The 18,229-nt window shown below is 40.4% G+C and overlaps 1 protein-coding gene across 21 annotated transcripts in view; it reads left to right on the forward strand.

The window, feature by feature from the left end:
* The window catches only part of CCDC88A (coiled-coil domain containing 88A), a 131,058-nt gene extending 127,603 nt beyond the window's left edge, over positions 1-3,455 (forward strand). For 11 of the 21 annotated variants that reach the window (XM_009442476.5, XM_009442480.5, XM_009442478.5 and 8 more), the window contains one exon: positions 378-3,455. The gene's annotated coding sequence lies outside the window, so the exon portion shown is untranslated. The remainder of the gene's footprint in view (positions 1-377) is intronic. The other 10 variants (XM_009442477.4, XM_054677875.2, XM_054677870.2 and 7 more) reach the window with 1 other exon arrangement.
* The last annotated feature ends 14,774 nt before the right edge of the window (positions 3,456-18,229 follow it).

The following is an 18,229-nucleotide window of genomic DNA, read 5'->3' on the forward strand; positions in this document are numbered from 1 at the left end:
TACTTACTAGTGAAGCAAGATTAGTTGGCTGCCATAGGTTTTTACCTGTCAGCGCAAGGAACAAGTATTTTTTTTTAAGTTTTTTTCTCACTTTAAATTTAATTTTACTAGTGAATTATGTTCTAGGAATTACTTTTTTAGTTTGAAGCCTTTTGTGGTAGGAATACAACTTCCCCACAGTTTTCTTGAAAATTAATGACTAAATGCCTATTCTATGATGAGCCACTCAAAAATTATCTCTGATTGTCTGTCATTCTCATTCTTATAGAAATACCTGGTGCATGCTGTTCTTATAGTGGCTGCTCTGTATTTGTGTCTCTTATCTTTAAGCTTTTCTTATATTTTCTTTCTTCTTTCTACCTTCCAACTAAATACAGAGAGAAAAGTGTCCTTCAGTTTCTCAGTATGAAGCCTTTATTTCTGAAGTAACAAGACACCTAGCAACTATAGGAATCATTTTTAAAAATCTTTAAGGAGACTTTTAACAGTCCTTCGTGAATAGAGCAGGCAAGAAATACAAACCTTCCTTCCTTGAATCAAGGAGCACTACTGGATTCAACTGCCAAAATTTTTTAAAGGTTTTAGGACTTACTATACCTTGTACTGTTAAGATCTACTGAATAAAGGACGTTCTCTCACTAAGGACCAGGTGTTTTAAGGTTAAGTGTTTAAAGAAGTACTCCAAGAACAATCTGCTTTTTTCATCATTTGTTTTATGAATTGATCCATGTTTGCTTAATGCTTCTGCTAAGTGTTAGCCAAAATCTAGCCATTTATATTTAGTTGTGTAAACCTAAATTAAATGCTGTAGTATTTTGTGGAATGTACTATATAGCAAGATACAGAGAAAATTGTTTTGGCATGTCAGAGCCTTATTTGGTTAGCAGACTGCATGTGTTGATACTTTTTTTTTCTTAAAGCCAATTATTTTGATGCAAAAGAAATTCAGTTTATAAGATAAATCTGAAAAATCCATAATGAAATAGGAGTTATAAAAAATTTATAGTGATATTAATCTTTCCATATTTCCCATTAAGCAACACTAAGCATTCATAAGTTAACCCATGGTAAAGAGTGTTTTTCTGAAACTTTTTTTTAGTAAGATGGTTTTTCAGCAAATGGCATTCCCAAGATAAAGCTGTTGTGCTTTAACTCATTTCTTTTCATTGGTATTGGGTTATGTATGCGTGTGCATTTTTTTAACTTGAGAGCTGACTGTTGCTTAAGAAGTTTTCTTATGGCAAAAATAATGTAAATAAGTTACTATGATCTGCATTTTGCCAGAAACTCATTTATAATTAAGGCTATCATTTATTAATGATTTTTTTCTCCTTTATGATATTACATTAAAGTTGATAACTGTTATTGGTACTTTTGAAATATTTGTATGCATTTGTTACCTTTAAACATTTGGAAGAAGCACAAAAAAATAGATTTAGTTAACCCAGGGAAACATCAATTTTTTTAGTAGTTCCAATTTTATATCACAGTTTTATTTTCTTATGAAATCAAAAAATGCATTGATACTCATTAATGCAAATTCATTATTTAACATCAATATCAGAGTAATCTTCAAGGTCTGAAATGAGAAACATACTGACTTTTTAAAATTTTAACAGTGTACTTCTTAGGCTTTCATTACCAGCTCTGAAGAACTTTTTGGAATAATTCCATATTCCATAGTGTGTGGTTTATGAGTTGTGGGTTTCATCACTAACCCAGTAACCATAAGAAAAGTCTCTCTCTCTCTCTCTCTCTCTCTCTTTCTCTCTCCCTCTTTCTCTCTCTCTTTCATAGGCCAGTAGCAATGTTGTGTTCACAGTCTAATTTCCAAAAGACCATCAATAAAAAAGAGAGCATGTTTAAATTGAAATGGAACTTAGAGAACTTGAGCTTACTTACGTACTTCAATGCCACCGGTAACTTAGGTTTTACCACCAAATGCTGTTAACATTAAATCATTTTGAAAATCTTGGATGAAAGGTGCTATGTAAATGGAAATACAAAGGATTCTTACTAACATACAAAAACAATGCACAACAGAAATATCTAAAACCTTTTCCGTAGACTTTGAAACATCTCTCTCTGTCATAACTCCCTGGATTCAAGTAGCACATTGGTAATAGGTATCAGAGCAGTCTAGAGACAATTGCATGTCAAAAAATGTACATTCATTTTTAGGTGGATAAAAGTAAACATAGAAATTATGTTATGGCTAAATACGGTTAGTGGGTAACTTAGATTTATATTAGCTAGCATCTAATTTGCACAACTAGAACACATCCCAGAACAATTACTGAAAAGCTGAAATTTAATGAGTGGTGAGGTAGCCCAATGAGGGCGAATGACATTACAGCTTGACCTCTCCAGAACACTAATATCCTAAAATACAGAACATGCTGGGTTAAGTGCATTAGTGCTTCAAGCAGAAAATGCTGAAAACAACGTGTAAAGTACTGAATCTGAGTAGGCTGACCCTGAGAAGGGACAATTAAAGAGACAACCAAGGGAACACATTGAGACTACAAAAATATGAATAATCTCAATTATATTCATCACACTTTTTTCATACCATTTCAAGAAACGACTAGACAGTAGTAACCACACGAATATTTTACTTTCTCCAGTATACCTTGAGAAGCAAACTTTGTAGGAAGCCACTCTTCTCCCCTAAACAACTTCTGCCAAACAATAATAAAGCCAACTGGAAACGAATCAGAGCCATTTTCATTTTCCTAACCGGGGCCTGACATGCTTTAAATTATCTGGCTCTATTCTAAATCAACACCTAACCCCTCAAGGAAACTGAAGAATCAATATACAGGGTAATAGCTTTGGCTCAGAGCTCCAATAATGTGCTTCAGATCTGCCATGTGGAAATGCTTTCATCCAAATTTTTAAATTGGTGGTTACCAAAGAGTTCACAAAACAGGTTTGTATGTAGCACCTTTCATGCAAGGCATGCAAAAAGCCTATTTTAAAATCACTGTGCATATTATAGAGTTGTAGCCACCTCACAATGAAGTACTACAGCCTGTGCTGTCTTAATGGTTTATGTCAGGAAATGAAAAAGATACTGTACCAAATCTGGAATTACAATGGGGAGTAGTAATGTATACTAAATGACTTTTGTATTTTAAGTTACTTTTTGTGAGTGGTGAATTTTTGTGTTTTTCTTTTCAGCTACACTTAGTCCTGAGATGTATTTTTTCTTTAAGTCTTGAATGAATACAAAAGGAGCCCATTTTATAATATAAACCTTGATGTACATGTTGAGATATTTGGACAATGAAAATGCCTTAAAAGGAATGCATATGGATAAAGTTGCACTTATAACACCCTTCAACAAAATCTGATTTTAAATTGTCTTTTTCTTTTCTATTAAGGGTTTTCTTTTTCAGTGTCTACCATTGTACTTATAACTGTTATTAAATACCAAATCAAATAATATAAAAGCTGTAACATTTCCTTTAAAACTAATGCTAATAAGGGATTTAGAGTTGAATGGCAAAATGTTTATTACTTGGCAATACCTGATGTCAGTCACAGGCATCCAACTCATGACAAGAGATACCACTGTTTGTTTTTTAAAAAACATTTTTCATTTTGTTTCTCCTTCAAAAATTAAGTTGGACTAACATTCACGTATCAAACTAATATAAAAAGAAATAAAACCAAGAGGTGATTTTTGTAACAACTGGTTAGTAATCATTTAAAAATGATATCATTTTAGCCAAGTGTTATTTTATTTCTTTCCATTTTCCCTAGAGAACTATTGTCAGACATAACCCATGACCTTGTTTAGTTGATTCTGTCATATCATTTTGTGATAAGTATTAGGGGTTTGGAGAGAAAGAGCATCTGCCAATTTTATAAGTCCCAAAATAGGTTTAAATGTAATCTAATAGATTGCACAAATGAATCTCTCATTTTCACTTAGACTTTGGGAGACAAAGGAACTGGCCTCATCCTTGGGCTAGTCAGTTTTTCTGGGCCTGTTTTCACTATAAGGTGGGGAGGGCAATTAGACCAGATACCTAAGGTACTTAATTTCCGTGTATTCATTAGTACCTTCATTTCATATGCAAAGCAACCTAAAATGGCTACTTTGTGTTAGAGATAGAATACCGAGTATGTAAAGACTAAGAGGAACCTTAGAATAAAGTCATTACTTTTATTTTGCCTTTTAGTAACACAACTTGGTACAAACTAAGTACAATATTTCTACCAGATGGAAACTACTTTTTGAATGATCAAACTTAGGAAAATGTGGTTCTTAAAGAATATCCCATTTCAGAAAAAAACAAAAACAGAAACAAAAGACAGTCCCATTTGGTTGTACTAGAAGGAAATACTAGAATTTTCATGACCACAAGAAGAGGAATAGCCTACATCAGATCCTCACTCCACTAATGAAGGATTTTGTTTACATTTAAGTGAAGTTTAAAAAAATGTCAACTTTTCTGTTTTTGAACTAGCTTTTATATAACAGATGACTCCAGATTTTCCTGCAATTTTATACTGTCTCAGATGCCATAACTGAAAGGGGATGAGTAGGCTGGGCATGGTGGCTCACACCTGTAACCCCAGCACTTTGGGAGGCCGAGGCAGGCGGTTCACGCGTTCAAGAGATCGAGACTATCGTGGCCAACATGGTGAAACCCTGTCTCTACTAAAAATACAAAAATTAGCTGGGTGTGGTGGTGCATGCCTGTAGTCCCAGCTACTCAGGAGGCTGAGGCAGGAGAATCGCTTGAACGCGGGAGGCGGAGGTTGCAGTGAGCTAAGATCGTGCCATTGCACTCCAGCCTGGCAACACAGCGAGACTCTGACTCAAAAAAAAAAAAAAAAAAACTGAAAGGGGATGAGTAAAACTTCAGTATAGCCTGGAGGACAGAAGAAACTTGGACAAGTATGTTCACATTTCTTTCTGAAAGTATGTTCACATTTCTTTCAGTTCTCCTGTCTTAGCCTCCCAAGTAGCTGGGATCACAGGGATGCGCCACCACGCCTGGCTAATTGTATGTTCACATTTCTAATCTCTGAACAAAGACTAAACAAATCCTTTTTTGGGGGGTGGGGGACAGGGTCTCACCCTGTCACCCTGGCTGGAGTGTACTGGCAGGAATACTGCTCACTGCAGCCTGGACTTCCTGGTAATCCTCCCACTTCAGCCTCCCAAGTAGCCGGGACTACAGGTGCATGCCATCGTGCACAGCTATTTTTATGTGTTTTGTAGAGACATGGTTTCACCATGTTGCCCAAACCAGTCTCCTGGGCTCAAGCATTCTGCCCCTACCCTTGGCCTCCCAAAGTGCTAGGATTACAGGCATAAGCCACCACACCTGGCCTCAAATCCTTTTTAATAACGTAATGTATATTCCATTACTACACTTTTTAATGTAATATTTTGTTAAGATTAGTCAAGTGTAGTAGTGGAAAGGGAGGAAAGAGTGGAACAAGGAGTTCCATCTGTAACTGACTGAACAATCAGTTGAGATAACTCACTACCATCAGGCCAGCCTATAAATATAACTTTTCTCTCTTTTTTTTTTCTTTTAAAGAAAAAAGAAAGAAAAAGATTCTCACTCTGTCACCCAGGTTGGAGTGCAGTGGCGCATTCTTGGCTCACTGCACTCTCTGCCTCCTGGGTTCAAGTGATTCTCCTGCCTCAGCCTCCCGAGTAGCTGGGACTACAGGCACACACCACCATGCCCAGCTAATTTTTGTATTTTAAGTAGAGACAGGGTTTCGCCATGTTGGTCAGGCTGGTCTCGAACTCCTGACCTCAGGTGATCCACCCACCTCGGCCTCCCAAAGTGCTAGTATTAACAGGCGTGAACCACTGTACCCGGCCTGTAAATTTAATAGTACAATGATTATGACATAACATATTCCCCCCTAGCTGTTTTTCTGGATTAAAATTTTGTAAAGATACATTTTCATAGAAAGTTAATTAGCTTATTTTTCACTGGGAAAAAAAAAAATCACTGGCTTATAAACAAACCCCAATAATGGAAAGTGTTTACCTTTGCCTCAATGTTTGTTTTAATTATCTTGCTAGGGAGTTCTTATTCTTTAATCCCCATTTCTCAAAAATAGCCACTATCAACACTTTTTTTTTTTAAAGACAAAGTCTCACTCTGTCACCCAGGCTGCAGTGCAGTGCTGTGATCATAGCTCACTGTAGCCTTGAATTCCTGGACTCAAGTGATCCAGCCTCCCAATATACTAAGACTACACGTGTGAACCACCATACTTGGCTTATTTTTCAATTTTTTGTAGAAAGGGGGTTCTCTCACTTTGTTGCCCAGCCTGGTCTGAAACTCCTGGCCTCAACTGATCCTACTGCCTCAGCCTCCAAAAGCAGAGATTACAGGTGAGAGCCACTGCACCTGGCCTCAACAATACATTCCTATATTCCTTTTGATTTTTTCCTTGTATTATGTACACTATCATAATTTTATACATACTGTTTTGCAACTTGCTTTTTTCAAGTACAGTAAGCACCCTAAAGATGTAAGCTGGTTAATCTTTGAAGTATTTTTAATTGTTGGAGGCATTCCTATAATAAGTAGTTGTCATGGGAGATGGAAAACTGAATCTCTGAGCTGACTAAAAGTACCTCCATACATCTTTTTAAAAAGAGCTATTTTATAGGGCCAGTCACAGTGGCTCACGGCTGTAATCCCAGCACTTTGGGAGGCCGAGGTGGGTGGATACCTGAGGTCAGGAGTTTGAAACCAGCCTGGCCAACATGGTGAAACCCCATCTCTACTAAAATTACAAAGTTAGCTGGGAGTGGTGGTGTGTGCCTGTAATCCCAACTACTTCAGAGGCTGGGGCAGGAGAATCGCTTGAACCCAGGAGGCGGAGGTTGCAGGGAGCCACAATCACACCACTGCACTCCAGCCTGGGCGACAAAAGCAAAACTCCGTCTCAAAAAAAAACAGCTCTTTCAAGATGAAATACTATATTCCTCCTACAGTGGTTTAGATAGTCACCAAACTAAGGATACCAAATATTCTTACACTTTCAATGCTTTTTATAAATTACAAATAAGAAAAACAGCTTTCAGAAAGAAATGTATTCTAAACATTGGCCCAATTAGTTGTTTTTATCAAAATTTAGTATTATGGGATCATGTCCTGTCATCTTCACAAATGTGAGAAAGTCTTCAGGGCTCAATCCCATGGTTGCAGCATTGGTCATTGGATGAAAGTACACCTTTTCATGTCCACCTTCGAGAAAAGCAGAATCCAGAACAAACTTCACATCACCATCACAGAAAAGTGCCAAGGGTGTGGCACAGCCTTGACCAACTTTTAGGTTTTCTAGCATGGCTGTTTCATCAGCAAATCGCAGATTTCCACTCCCAACACCTAACTGCTTGGCAAGCTCATTTAAATTAATTTGTCTATCATGAAGAACTGTCACCAGCCAATAATTCTTTTTCTTTTTGTCTTTAAGAAATAAGTTCTTACTATGTGCTCCTTTCAGATGTTGGATATGAGGCATCATTTCTTCAACTGTAAATAGCTATAAAATATCAGTAAGTTTTAAAGTAATATGCATGTTTACATATGCACACGTTTATACCTATTTTGCCTGCTGGGTGAAAACAGCAAGGTTTGGGAGTGCTTATCGCCCTGAATTTCACTGTTAAAGACCCATCTTCACCCCTTTACCAAATAATTACTTATAAGCCCATGCCATCTCATTTCCTCATCTCAGGACCTCAGGCAGTTTCTTCGGCCAGTTTTGTATTCCAATGTACTTGCCAATATCTCACTCCTCAGCAGCTTTTTATTTCTAAATTTAAGCTTTTGGTTACTGAAAGTTTACAGCAGTTCTAGACTCCTATTCTTTAGCATTCCGTTACGTCCAGACCATGTGACAAACTCCATTCTACAAATATGTAACCACAAAGAAGGTGAGTGGGGAGGCAATAAGAACCCAGACTAACAGAACATCAGAAAAGCTGGCATATGCACACATAAAGAAGGGGGAGAATATAGGACTATATGGGAGGGAGGAAGGTCACAGAAAATGATTACGGTTTTGATGTTGTATTTGTGAAGGTGAGGAATACTAACTATATTTCTCTACTCTTTGAAGATCACCATATTTAGCCATTATCAACTGTTAAGCCTTGGGTAAACTTCATGTCCTTGCACCACTCAAGTTACACATTGGCTCTGTGAAATATTTGCAAGTGGTCTGGCGCGGTGGGTCACGCCTGTAATCCTAGCACTTTGGGAAGCCCAGGTGGGAGCATCACCTGAGGTCAGGAGTTCGAGACCAGCCAGGCCAACATGGCGAAATCCCGTCTCTACTAAAAATGCAAAAATTAGCCAGGCGTGGTGGCGGGCGCTTGTAGTCCCAGATATTCGTAGTCCCAGATATTCGGGAGGCTAAGGCAGGAGAATGGCTTGAACCCGGGAGGCAGAGGTTGCATTGAGCCGAGATCGCACCACTGCACTCCAGCCTGGGCCACAGAGACTCTGTCTCAAATAAATAAATAAATAAATAAATAAATAAATAAAATAAATGCAAGTAAGACTTTCTATCAAAACACAACAAATGTTACAATTTATGAAAATACAGGCATGTCAATTTTGGTAAGCACTTCACGGGTGGTGGTGGTTTCTGCCATGCTGCATGCTTTGTGATCAACCCTGACCACAGTAGAAAAATATCACTGTGAACCTCAGTGTCCTGCTCTATGTATGGTGCCTGATACGTCGTACCTACTGAACACACTATTAACCACTTGCTTATTTTATCTACACAAAAAGTGGACAAACTGACCCAGCATCCCAGACCGATTTAAGATGCACAGTCCTCCGTATGTTGTGCTGGTTCTCAACACGGAATGTAAGCAAATCACTCCCAAGAGTAAAGATTTCCGTGCAGTAACCTCATGGTCCCAAGACGGAAGTCCTCTGCTGTCCCTGCAGGGTCACTTTCGTATTTTGAGACCGGGGAAATATTCCAGGAGCGACGTTCTCACGGTACATTGACCGTGGGACACCTGATCTCAGCGGCCTCGCCCGACGGACGTGCAGCACAGCCCACCCCGCTGGGCCTGTCTCCGCGGTCGCTTCTAGGGGCCTCACCTCGGGGTGCTCCACGACCTCAGTGTGGATGGCCAGGGCACCGAGCCGCTCGCTGCTCGAGCGCCGCCCCCAACTCCGCGCCCGCCATGCAGCCGCTATCGTGGGCGATGGGCGGAAAGACGGCACGGCTTCCCGCGGCTGCGCAGACCGAAGCCTGAGGCGGAACTGCCTAGAGGGATCTCGGCCGACGCCGGCCGCGTAGTGCTGGTGCCTGGTGAAGGCGGGTCCGCCCTGTCTGAGCGCCTCGCCCGCTAGTCCCTGAACATCGTCCGCTGAGGGCTCCGGCTTGCGAAGGCCGGCGGGAGCTCTCAACAGGCGCCTCGCTGCGGGGCGGCGCCTGCGATCTCACAGCCCTCCCTGATCCCACTTCAAGTTTCCCAGATCACCATATCTTCTGTTGACGGTTTGGGAGTTTTTTGTTTTTCGAGACGCAGCCTTGCTCTTGTCACCCAGGCTGGAGTGCAGTGGCGCGATCGCGGCCCACTGCAACCTCCGCCTCCTGGGATCTAGTGATTCTCCCGCCTCAGCCTCCCGAGTAGCTGGGATTACTGGCGCCAGCAACCACAGCCGTCTAATTTTTGTACTTTTTGTAGAGACAGGGTCTCGCCTTGTTGCCCAGGCTGGTCTCGAACTCCTGGATTCAAGCGATCCTCCAGCCTCCCAAAGTGTTGGGGTTACAGGCCTGAACCACCGCTTCCCGCCGCTTTTATTGTTTAAACCGCAGATAGGCAGGCGGTGCCCGGTGGCTCACGTCTGTAATCCCAACAGTTTGGGAGGCTGAGGCAGGAGGATCGCTCAGAGTCCATAGTTTGAGACCAGCCTGGGCAACATAATGAGACTATGTCTCTAAAAATAAATAAATAATCAATAGTCAATCAAACCCACATAGTAACTCCCAGATTAGGGAGTGTGGAAGGGGCCCAGATCCATACTGTTCTAAGGCTTTTCAACTTCTTTTATTGTAAATTATAATTTTACATTTTACCTTTTCTGACAGTTCTTATTATTGATCTAAGAATAATTGACTGTGCCAACTATGACTCACCTTTTTCCAAGGTAGTTTGACTACCTCCAGGTAGTTTTAAGCTATCTTGGTGTTTTCAGCTGTAAAAAGTAAAGTAGCTATTCCTCTTCAAAGACTTTCCTCCCCGTCTAATTAGGAATAAATAGTAACTTCTCTTAGAAGCAAAATTTATTCAAAGACCCTTGCAAACATTCTTAAATATCTGCTAACCATAATAAACAAATCAGTGTACTTTATGTTCTTAGCTCCCACAATTTCGCCTAAATATTTGCCCTGGCATGCTTATACTGGTCCAAGCAAGCATTAGGTCATAGCGTATTCCTCTTCCTTATTTAAAAGTGTTCTTACCTTTCTCAGCATTCCATAAGTTACTTCCTTTGTTCTCCTCTATCTTTGCCTCTTTTAAAAAGTTCTAAGTTGCTAGCCAATCGAGACAAATACAGAATGTGAGGTCCCATTCCAGCCAATGGAAACCGGACACAGCAGTAGGGAGGACGTGTCAGGTTATAAATGACCCTGTCTCCTTTGTTGGGTGTACTCTCCTGGCAAAACTGCTGGCAAGTGTACCCTTTCTGCAGGAAGTAAAAATGGCCTTACTAAATAAATTAATGTTCAAGTGCTGTTTCTTTACAGCACCGGGGAACAAGCATTTCAAACACAGCTATCCTGGGAAACACTCCCCACTTGAATGAGGCCTGGAATTCCACCTTAGAAGTTCATTTATGAATTTAGATTAAGGCTCGAATCCCAGATAACACATAGATATACCTAAGGACATTTAACCTTAGTGTGAATGGGTCATTTCTGGGGTGCAAACTGAACAGCTGGAGAAGGAAGCCTCTTAAGACACAGTAAAATGTCATAGTCCTTACCTGCAGCCCAGGAGGAAGCTACAAAAGAGGAGGAATTCAAAGTCAACCTCACAGTTTCACCCAGAATTGGCCTTGGATAGCACAATTTCAAAATGTCTCAGTTTAACCTACCTCTTTAATGATTAAATCATGGTTTCCCTTCAAAAACTCCATCTAATTATTTGATCTCTGATTACAGAATCAACAGGCCACACTTCCCATGGCCTGCTAAATTCAGATCAACAACAAAAGCAATGTATCACATTACAGAGGATTTAGAAAACAGGAAAGTGGGGAAAGATCACTCAGAATCTCATGGTGCTCATGCAATTGAAGGGGTGGGTTGCCCCTCCACACCTGTGGGTGTTTCTCGTTAGGTGGAACGAGAGACTTGGAAAAGAAAAAGACACAAAGTATAGAGAAACAAATAAGGGGGCCCAGGGCACCAGCGTTCAGCATACGGAGGATCCCGCTGACCTCCGAGTTCTCTTAGTATTTATTGATCATTCTTGGGTGTTTCTCGGAGAGGGGGATGTGTCAGGGTCATAAGATAATAGTGGAGAGAAGGTCAGCAGATAAACACATGAACAAAGGTCTCTGCATCATAGACAAGGTAAAGAATTAAGTGCTGTGCTTTAGATATGCATACACATAAACATCTCAATGCCTTACAGAGCAGTATTGTTGCCCGCAAGTCCCACCTCCAGCCCTAAGGCGGTTTTCCCCTATCTCAGTAGATGGAGCATACAATCGGGTTTTATACTGAGACATTCCATTGCCGAGGGACGGGCAGGAGACAGATGCCTTCCTCTTGTCTCAACTGCAAAGAGGCATTCCTTCCTCTTATACTAATCCTCCTCAGCACAGACCCTTTATTGGTGTCGGGCTAGGGGACGGTCAGGTCTTTCCCTTCCCACGAGGCCATATTTCAGACTATCACATGGGGAGAAATCTTGGACAATACCTGGCTTTCCTAGGCAGAGGTCCCTGCAGCCTTCCGCCTTCCGTAGTGTTCCTGTCCCTGGGTACTTGAGATTAGGGAGTGGTGATGACTCTTAATGAGCATGCTGCCTTCAAGCATCTGTTTAACAAAGCGCATCTTGCACAGCCCTTATTTAACCCTGAGTTGACACAGCACATGTTTCAGAGAGCACGGGGTTGGGGGTAGGGTTATAGATTAACAGCATCTCAAGGCAGAAGAATTTTTCTTAGTACAGAACAAAATGGAGTCTCCTATGTCTAGTTCTTTCTACACAGACACAGTAACAATCTGATCTCTCTTTCTTTTCCCCACAGCAATGTTATTGCCATTTTGGTGTATCTTTCCAGTCTTGTTTCCTTTATTCTTGTTATTTTGGCTATACATAATGAATTTTTCAGATAGTTGAAACTTCCTACATATTAAATTTTGCATCCTGCCTTTTTATTACTTATAAGCATTTCCCTCTGTTGCCACAGTGTCTTTCTTTAATAAAGATATATTGTGTTGCTGGATCATATTAGCCATTATGTTTTGTTTTTGTTTTTGTTTTGAGACAGGGTAGCTCTCTATCACCCAGGCTACAGTACAGTGGCGTGATCTCCGCCTCCCAGATTCAAGCGATTCTCCTGCCTCAGCCTTGTGAGTAGCTGGGATTACAGGTGCACACCAACATGCCGGGCTAATTTTTGTATTTTTAGTAGAGATGGGGTTTCACCATGTTGGCCAGGCTGGTCTTGAACTCCTTACCTCAAATGATCCGCCCACCTCGGCCTCCCAAAACGCCCAGAGCCACCGTGCCCAGCTGATACTAGCCATTACTTTGAATGGCAAAAACCGCGATTACTTTTGCACCAATCTAATAATTTTCTTAACCATCTCCATATTGGTGGACATCCTTGTTGTTAGTGAATCATAACATTCTAAGTTGCTTTCCAAAAATTATTATAATGTATAATTAGCAATGTATGAATTAATCTATTTTACTATATTTTTGCCCAAATTTACAGTATATATTTTTTAATTTGCAAATTTAATGGACAAATTTAATGTACCTCATTTAATGTGCATTTCCCTGATTATGAAGGCCCTGGACACTTTTCCGTGTTTATTATTTTATTTCCCCATTTGTGAATTAGCTTGTTCATCATCTCTTGGCTCATTTAGCCACTGAATGAATATCAATGGTTTTTACCTTCCTATACAAGCTCTTCATATAATGAAATTATGAGCTTTTTGTCATATATCCTTCAAATAGTTGGTTAAGTTCCGTTTTATGTACAAAAGTTACCCAATTTTACATAACGAAATGTCATTCTTTTTATTCTGATCTAAATTTAGAAAGTTAACCTCTAGCAATAGAATATTCAGTCTTTTCTTTTTCTTAACAATATTCAATTCCTTATTTAAAATTTACTTTGGTTTTTAAGGTGTGGTAGGCTCAGTTTTTTCAGTATGTTTCCTTCTAAGAATGAAATTAGAACAGCAGCAGAGATCACCCTCTGAAGAAATAGCAGGCCAGGCATGGTGGCTCATGCCTGCAATCCCAACACTTTGGGAGGCCAAGGAGGGCGAATCACCTGAGGTCAGGAGTTCGAGACCAGCCTGGCCAAAATGGTGAAATCCTGCCTCCATTAAAAATACAAAAATTAGCCGGGCGTGGTGGTGCATGCCCGTAGTCCCAGTCAAAAAATAAAAAGGAAAGAAAGAAAAAAAAAAAAAAGAAATGAAAAAGGGAGGGTGGGAAGGAAAGAAGGAAGGAAGGAAGAAAGGAAAAAGTGAAACTTGTCTCAAAAAAAAAAAGGTAATAACCAGTTAACTGGTTATATGGAATGTAATTTCTTTCTAATTAAACCGTAAAATGGATGAACACATTGCTTGCTTGCCTGGGAAAACACTGGTTTCATGCAATGTGAACAAAATCTACATAGTAGACGGCAACTGGGTTAAGCAGAGAAGGAGCATGGTTTTTTCTTTTTTGTTCACTTTAAAACACCCATTTAAAATTGTGTGGTTATAAGGAAGCTTTACTTTGGACAAGCACTGTTTACAGAAGACACAGCCGAGCCCAGGCTGTGCTGTAAACTCCCAATGTGTAACTCCTGAGAGCCACAATTACTGCAATTCAGGAAGCGTGCAGAAGAAGGTCAGGTGAGCAAGACCTGCCCTGAGTTGTTCTTTAAATCAGACTTAATTTTCTGGGTCTACCTAGACCACTAAATTAATGAATACAGCCACATATTCAGGGGTTTTTGTTTGTTTGTTTTTCCTTTTTTGTTTTTTTTTTTTTTTTGAGACGGAGTCTTGTCACCCAGGCCGGAGTGCCGTGGCACAATCTCAGCTCACTGCAACCTCCACCTCCCTGGTTCAAGCAATTCTCCTGCCTCAGCCTCCCAAGTAGCTGGAATTACAGGTGCCCGCCACCACGCATGGCTAATTTTTGTATTTAGTAGAGATGGGGTTTCACCATGTTAGTCAGACTGGTCTCAAACTCCTGACCTCAGGTGATCCACCCGCCTTGGCCTCCCAAAGTGCTGGGATTACAGGCGTGAGCCACCACACCTGGCCATATATTCAATATTATTACATGGTCTGCAGGTGGTTCTCATAGCAACCCAAGAAAACTGACTTCCATACAAAAGTGCTGTAACAGAGGTACTTTTCCTACTTTGCATGTATGGACTACGGATATTTTAAGTCATGCATTTCAGTGATTGCTTCAACTGGATTAGGTTTGTGGGAACTACTTTGGAATTTCTGTCCTAGTCTTACTGGCCAAGAGAAATTTCCTATGTTTTTAATGCCTTAATTAACTTGCAAGTGATATATATTTGCATAAATTTTAATAAAAATATTAAGTTGAGATCAGAAATCACATATTATTCCTCTATCCCTGCTGGATGGATTTACCTATTGATGGTAAATACTGATTTGAGTAAATGTCAATAAATATATTTTGGAATGTGTTGGCTTTAAGAACAAAAAGGGCCAGTTCAATTAAAAACAAACTCATATTCAGTATTTTCCCCAAACATAAAATAGTGTCTTTTCTAACAAGTTGCATGCATTTTTTTTTTTTTTTTGAGACGCAGTCTCTCTCTGTGACTCAGGCTATAGCGCAGTGATGCAATCTCGGCTCGCTGCAACCTCTGCTGCCCAGGTTCAAGCAATTCTCCTGCCTCAGCCTCCTGAGTAGCTGGGATTACAGGCACCTGCCATTGCGCCTGGCTAATTTTTGTATTTTTAGTAGAGATGGGGTTTCACCATGTTAGCCAGGATGGTCTTGATCTCCTGACCTCCTGATCCGCCCGCCTTGGCCTCCCAAAGTGCTGGGATTACAGGCGTGAGTCACCAAGCCCGGCCCCCTATTTCTTTAAATAAATGTTTTAATACTACGCTTTAAAAATAAAGACAAGTTAACAACATATATATAGATTGTTAAAAAAAACTAGACCACATATGAAGATACAAAAATTTAAATCACAGGTATATAAAAATATTCACATTGGACACATAATGTATGTACTCTAATGCTGTTTATTTCTAAAAGATTGTTTTGTTTTGTTTGTTTTGGGACAAGGTCTTGCTCTGTGTTGCCCAGGGTGGAGTGCAGTGGCATGATCACAGCTTACTGCAGCCTTGACCTCCTGGGCTCAAGCAATTCTCCCACCTCAGCCTTCCAAGTATATGAGACTCCAGGCACACACCACTGCACTCAGCTAATTTTGTATATTTTTAGTTTTTGTAGAGATGGGAGTCTCCCTATGTTGCTCAGGCTGGTAATGCTATTTATTTCTAATTTTTCTGATCAAGACAAAATTATATATTTTATAATCTGCTTTTCTGTTTTCATCTAAGAATCCATGTCAACAGATCTACTTTATTACTTATAATGGCTGTATAATATTCCATTTACGTATCCAACTCCAAATTTGGAAATATCCAATGTCCAATGACCTAATGTTAGTTATTTCTAAATTTTCAATATAATTACAAATAAGGCTATAAGTGTATTTCTCTCTCTAGGTGAATATATATATATGTGTATGTATATATATACATATATGTGTATATACATACACATATATGTATATATATACATACACATATATGTATGTATATATATACATATATACATACACACACATATATACACATATATACACACATATATGCATAATTGTTTCATGTATTCCTTAGAATAAATACCAATAATCTGCAAAGTTACACAGTTCACACCTTTTTTTGGTTGTTTTGTGAGACAGAGTCTCCCTCTGTCATTCAGGCTGGATTGCAGTGGCGTGATCTCGGCTCACTGCAACCTCAGCCTCCCAGGCAATCCTCTCACCTCAGCCTCCCAAGTAGCTAGGACTACAGGTACATGCCACCACACCCAGCTAATTTTTGTATTTTTACTAGAGACAGGGTTTCGCCATTTTGGCCAGGCTAGTCTTGAACTCCTGGCCTCAAGTGATCCTTCCACCTTGGCCTCCCAAAGTTCTGGGATTACAGGCATGAGCCACTGCAGCTGGCCAATTTCCATTATATATTGTTGAAAAGGCAAAAGGCAGCATGTATTGTATAAATCCCATTTATATAAAATTGTATGCATATGTATATTTTTTATTATTATTATTATTATTATTATTATTATTATTATTATTTGAGACAAAGTCTTGCCCTACTGACCAGGCTGGAGTGCAGTGGCACAACCTCGGCTCACTGCAACCTCTGCCTCCCAGGTTCAAGCAATTCTCCTGCCTCAGCCTTCTGAGTAGCTGGGATTATAGGCAGCCGCCATCACGCCTGGCTAATTTTTGTATTTTTAGTAGAGACGGGGGTTTCACCATGTTGGCCAGGCTGGTCTTGAACTCCTGACCTCAGGTGATCCACCTGCCTTAGCCTTCCAAAGTGCTGGGATTACAGGCTTGAGCCACCAATATACATTGTATCTGTATGTATATTTATGCGTGTTTTAGGATATCTTTCTTTCTTTCCTTCCTTCCTTCCTTCCTTCCCTCCCTCTCTCCATCTCTCCCTCCCTCTTTCCTTCCTTCCTTCCCTCCCTCTCTCCATCTTTTTTTCCTTCCATCCTCCCTCCCTCCATCTCTCCCTCCCTCCTTCCTTCCTTCCTTCCCTCCCTCTCTCCATCTTTTTTTCCTTCCTTCCTCCCTCCCTGCATTCCTTCCTTCCTTTTAGAGTCAGGGTCTCACTCTGTCACTCAGGCTGGAGTGCAGTGGCATGATCACAGCTCATTGTAACCCCGAAATCCTGAGTTCAAGTGATCCTCCCACCTTGGCCTCCAGAGTAGCATAGGACTGCAGGTGTACACCACCATGCCCAGTTAATTTTTTTATTTTTTGTAGAGAAGGGTCTTGCCATGTTGTCCAGGTCTCAAACTCCTGGCCTCAAGTGATCCTTTGGCCTCAGCCTTCCAAAGTGCTGGTATTACAGGTGTGAGCCACTGTGCCTGGCCCTTTCTTTCTTTTTTAAGTCAACTTTTTTTGTTTGTTTGTTTGAGACGGAGTTTCACTCTTGCTGCCCAGGCTGGAGTGCAGTGGCACGATCTCAGCTCACCGAAACCTCCACCTCCCAGGTTCAAGCAATTCTCCTGCCTCAGCCTCCCGAGTAGCTGGGATTACAGGCGTGCACCACAATGCCCGGCTAATTTTGTATTTTTAGTAGAGATGGGGTTTCTCCATGTTGGTTAGGTTGGTCTTGAACTCCTGACCTCAGGTGATCCACCCACCTCGGCCTTCCAAAGTGTTGGGATTACAGGCGTGAGCCACCGCACCCAGCAATCAACCTTTTAATTTTGGAATAATTTTAGATTACAGAAAAGTTGCTGAGATAGTGGAGCGTTCCCAAGTGCCCTTTACCCAATTTTGTTAACATCTTATATTAATCATGATACAGTTGTGAAAATTAAAAAATTAACATTGGGGTATTACTGTTAACTAAACTACAGACATTATTCAGATTTCACCAGTTTTCCCACTAATGTGCTTTTCTGTTAAAGGATTCTATCCAGGATACCATATTGCACTGAGTTGTTATGTCTCCTTAGTCTCTTCTGATCTGTAACAGTTTCTGAGTCCTTTCTTGCTTTTCCTAACCTTGACAGTTTTGAAGAGTACTGGTCAGGTACTTTGTAGAAGGCTCTTTAATTGGGTTTCTCTGATGTTTTCCCCATGATTAAAGTAGGGTTGTGGGTTTTTGAAAAGGATATTACAAGGGTAAAGTGTCCTCATCACAT

The sequence above is a fragment of the Pan troglodytes genome, chromosome 12 (assembly GCF_028858775.2).
Source record: "Pan troglodytes isolate AG18354 chromosome 12, NHGRI_mPanTro3-v2.0_pri, whole genome shotgun sequence".
Lineage (NCBI taxonomy): Eukaryota > Metazoa > Chordata > Mammalia > Primates > Hominidae > Pan > Pan troglodytes.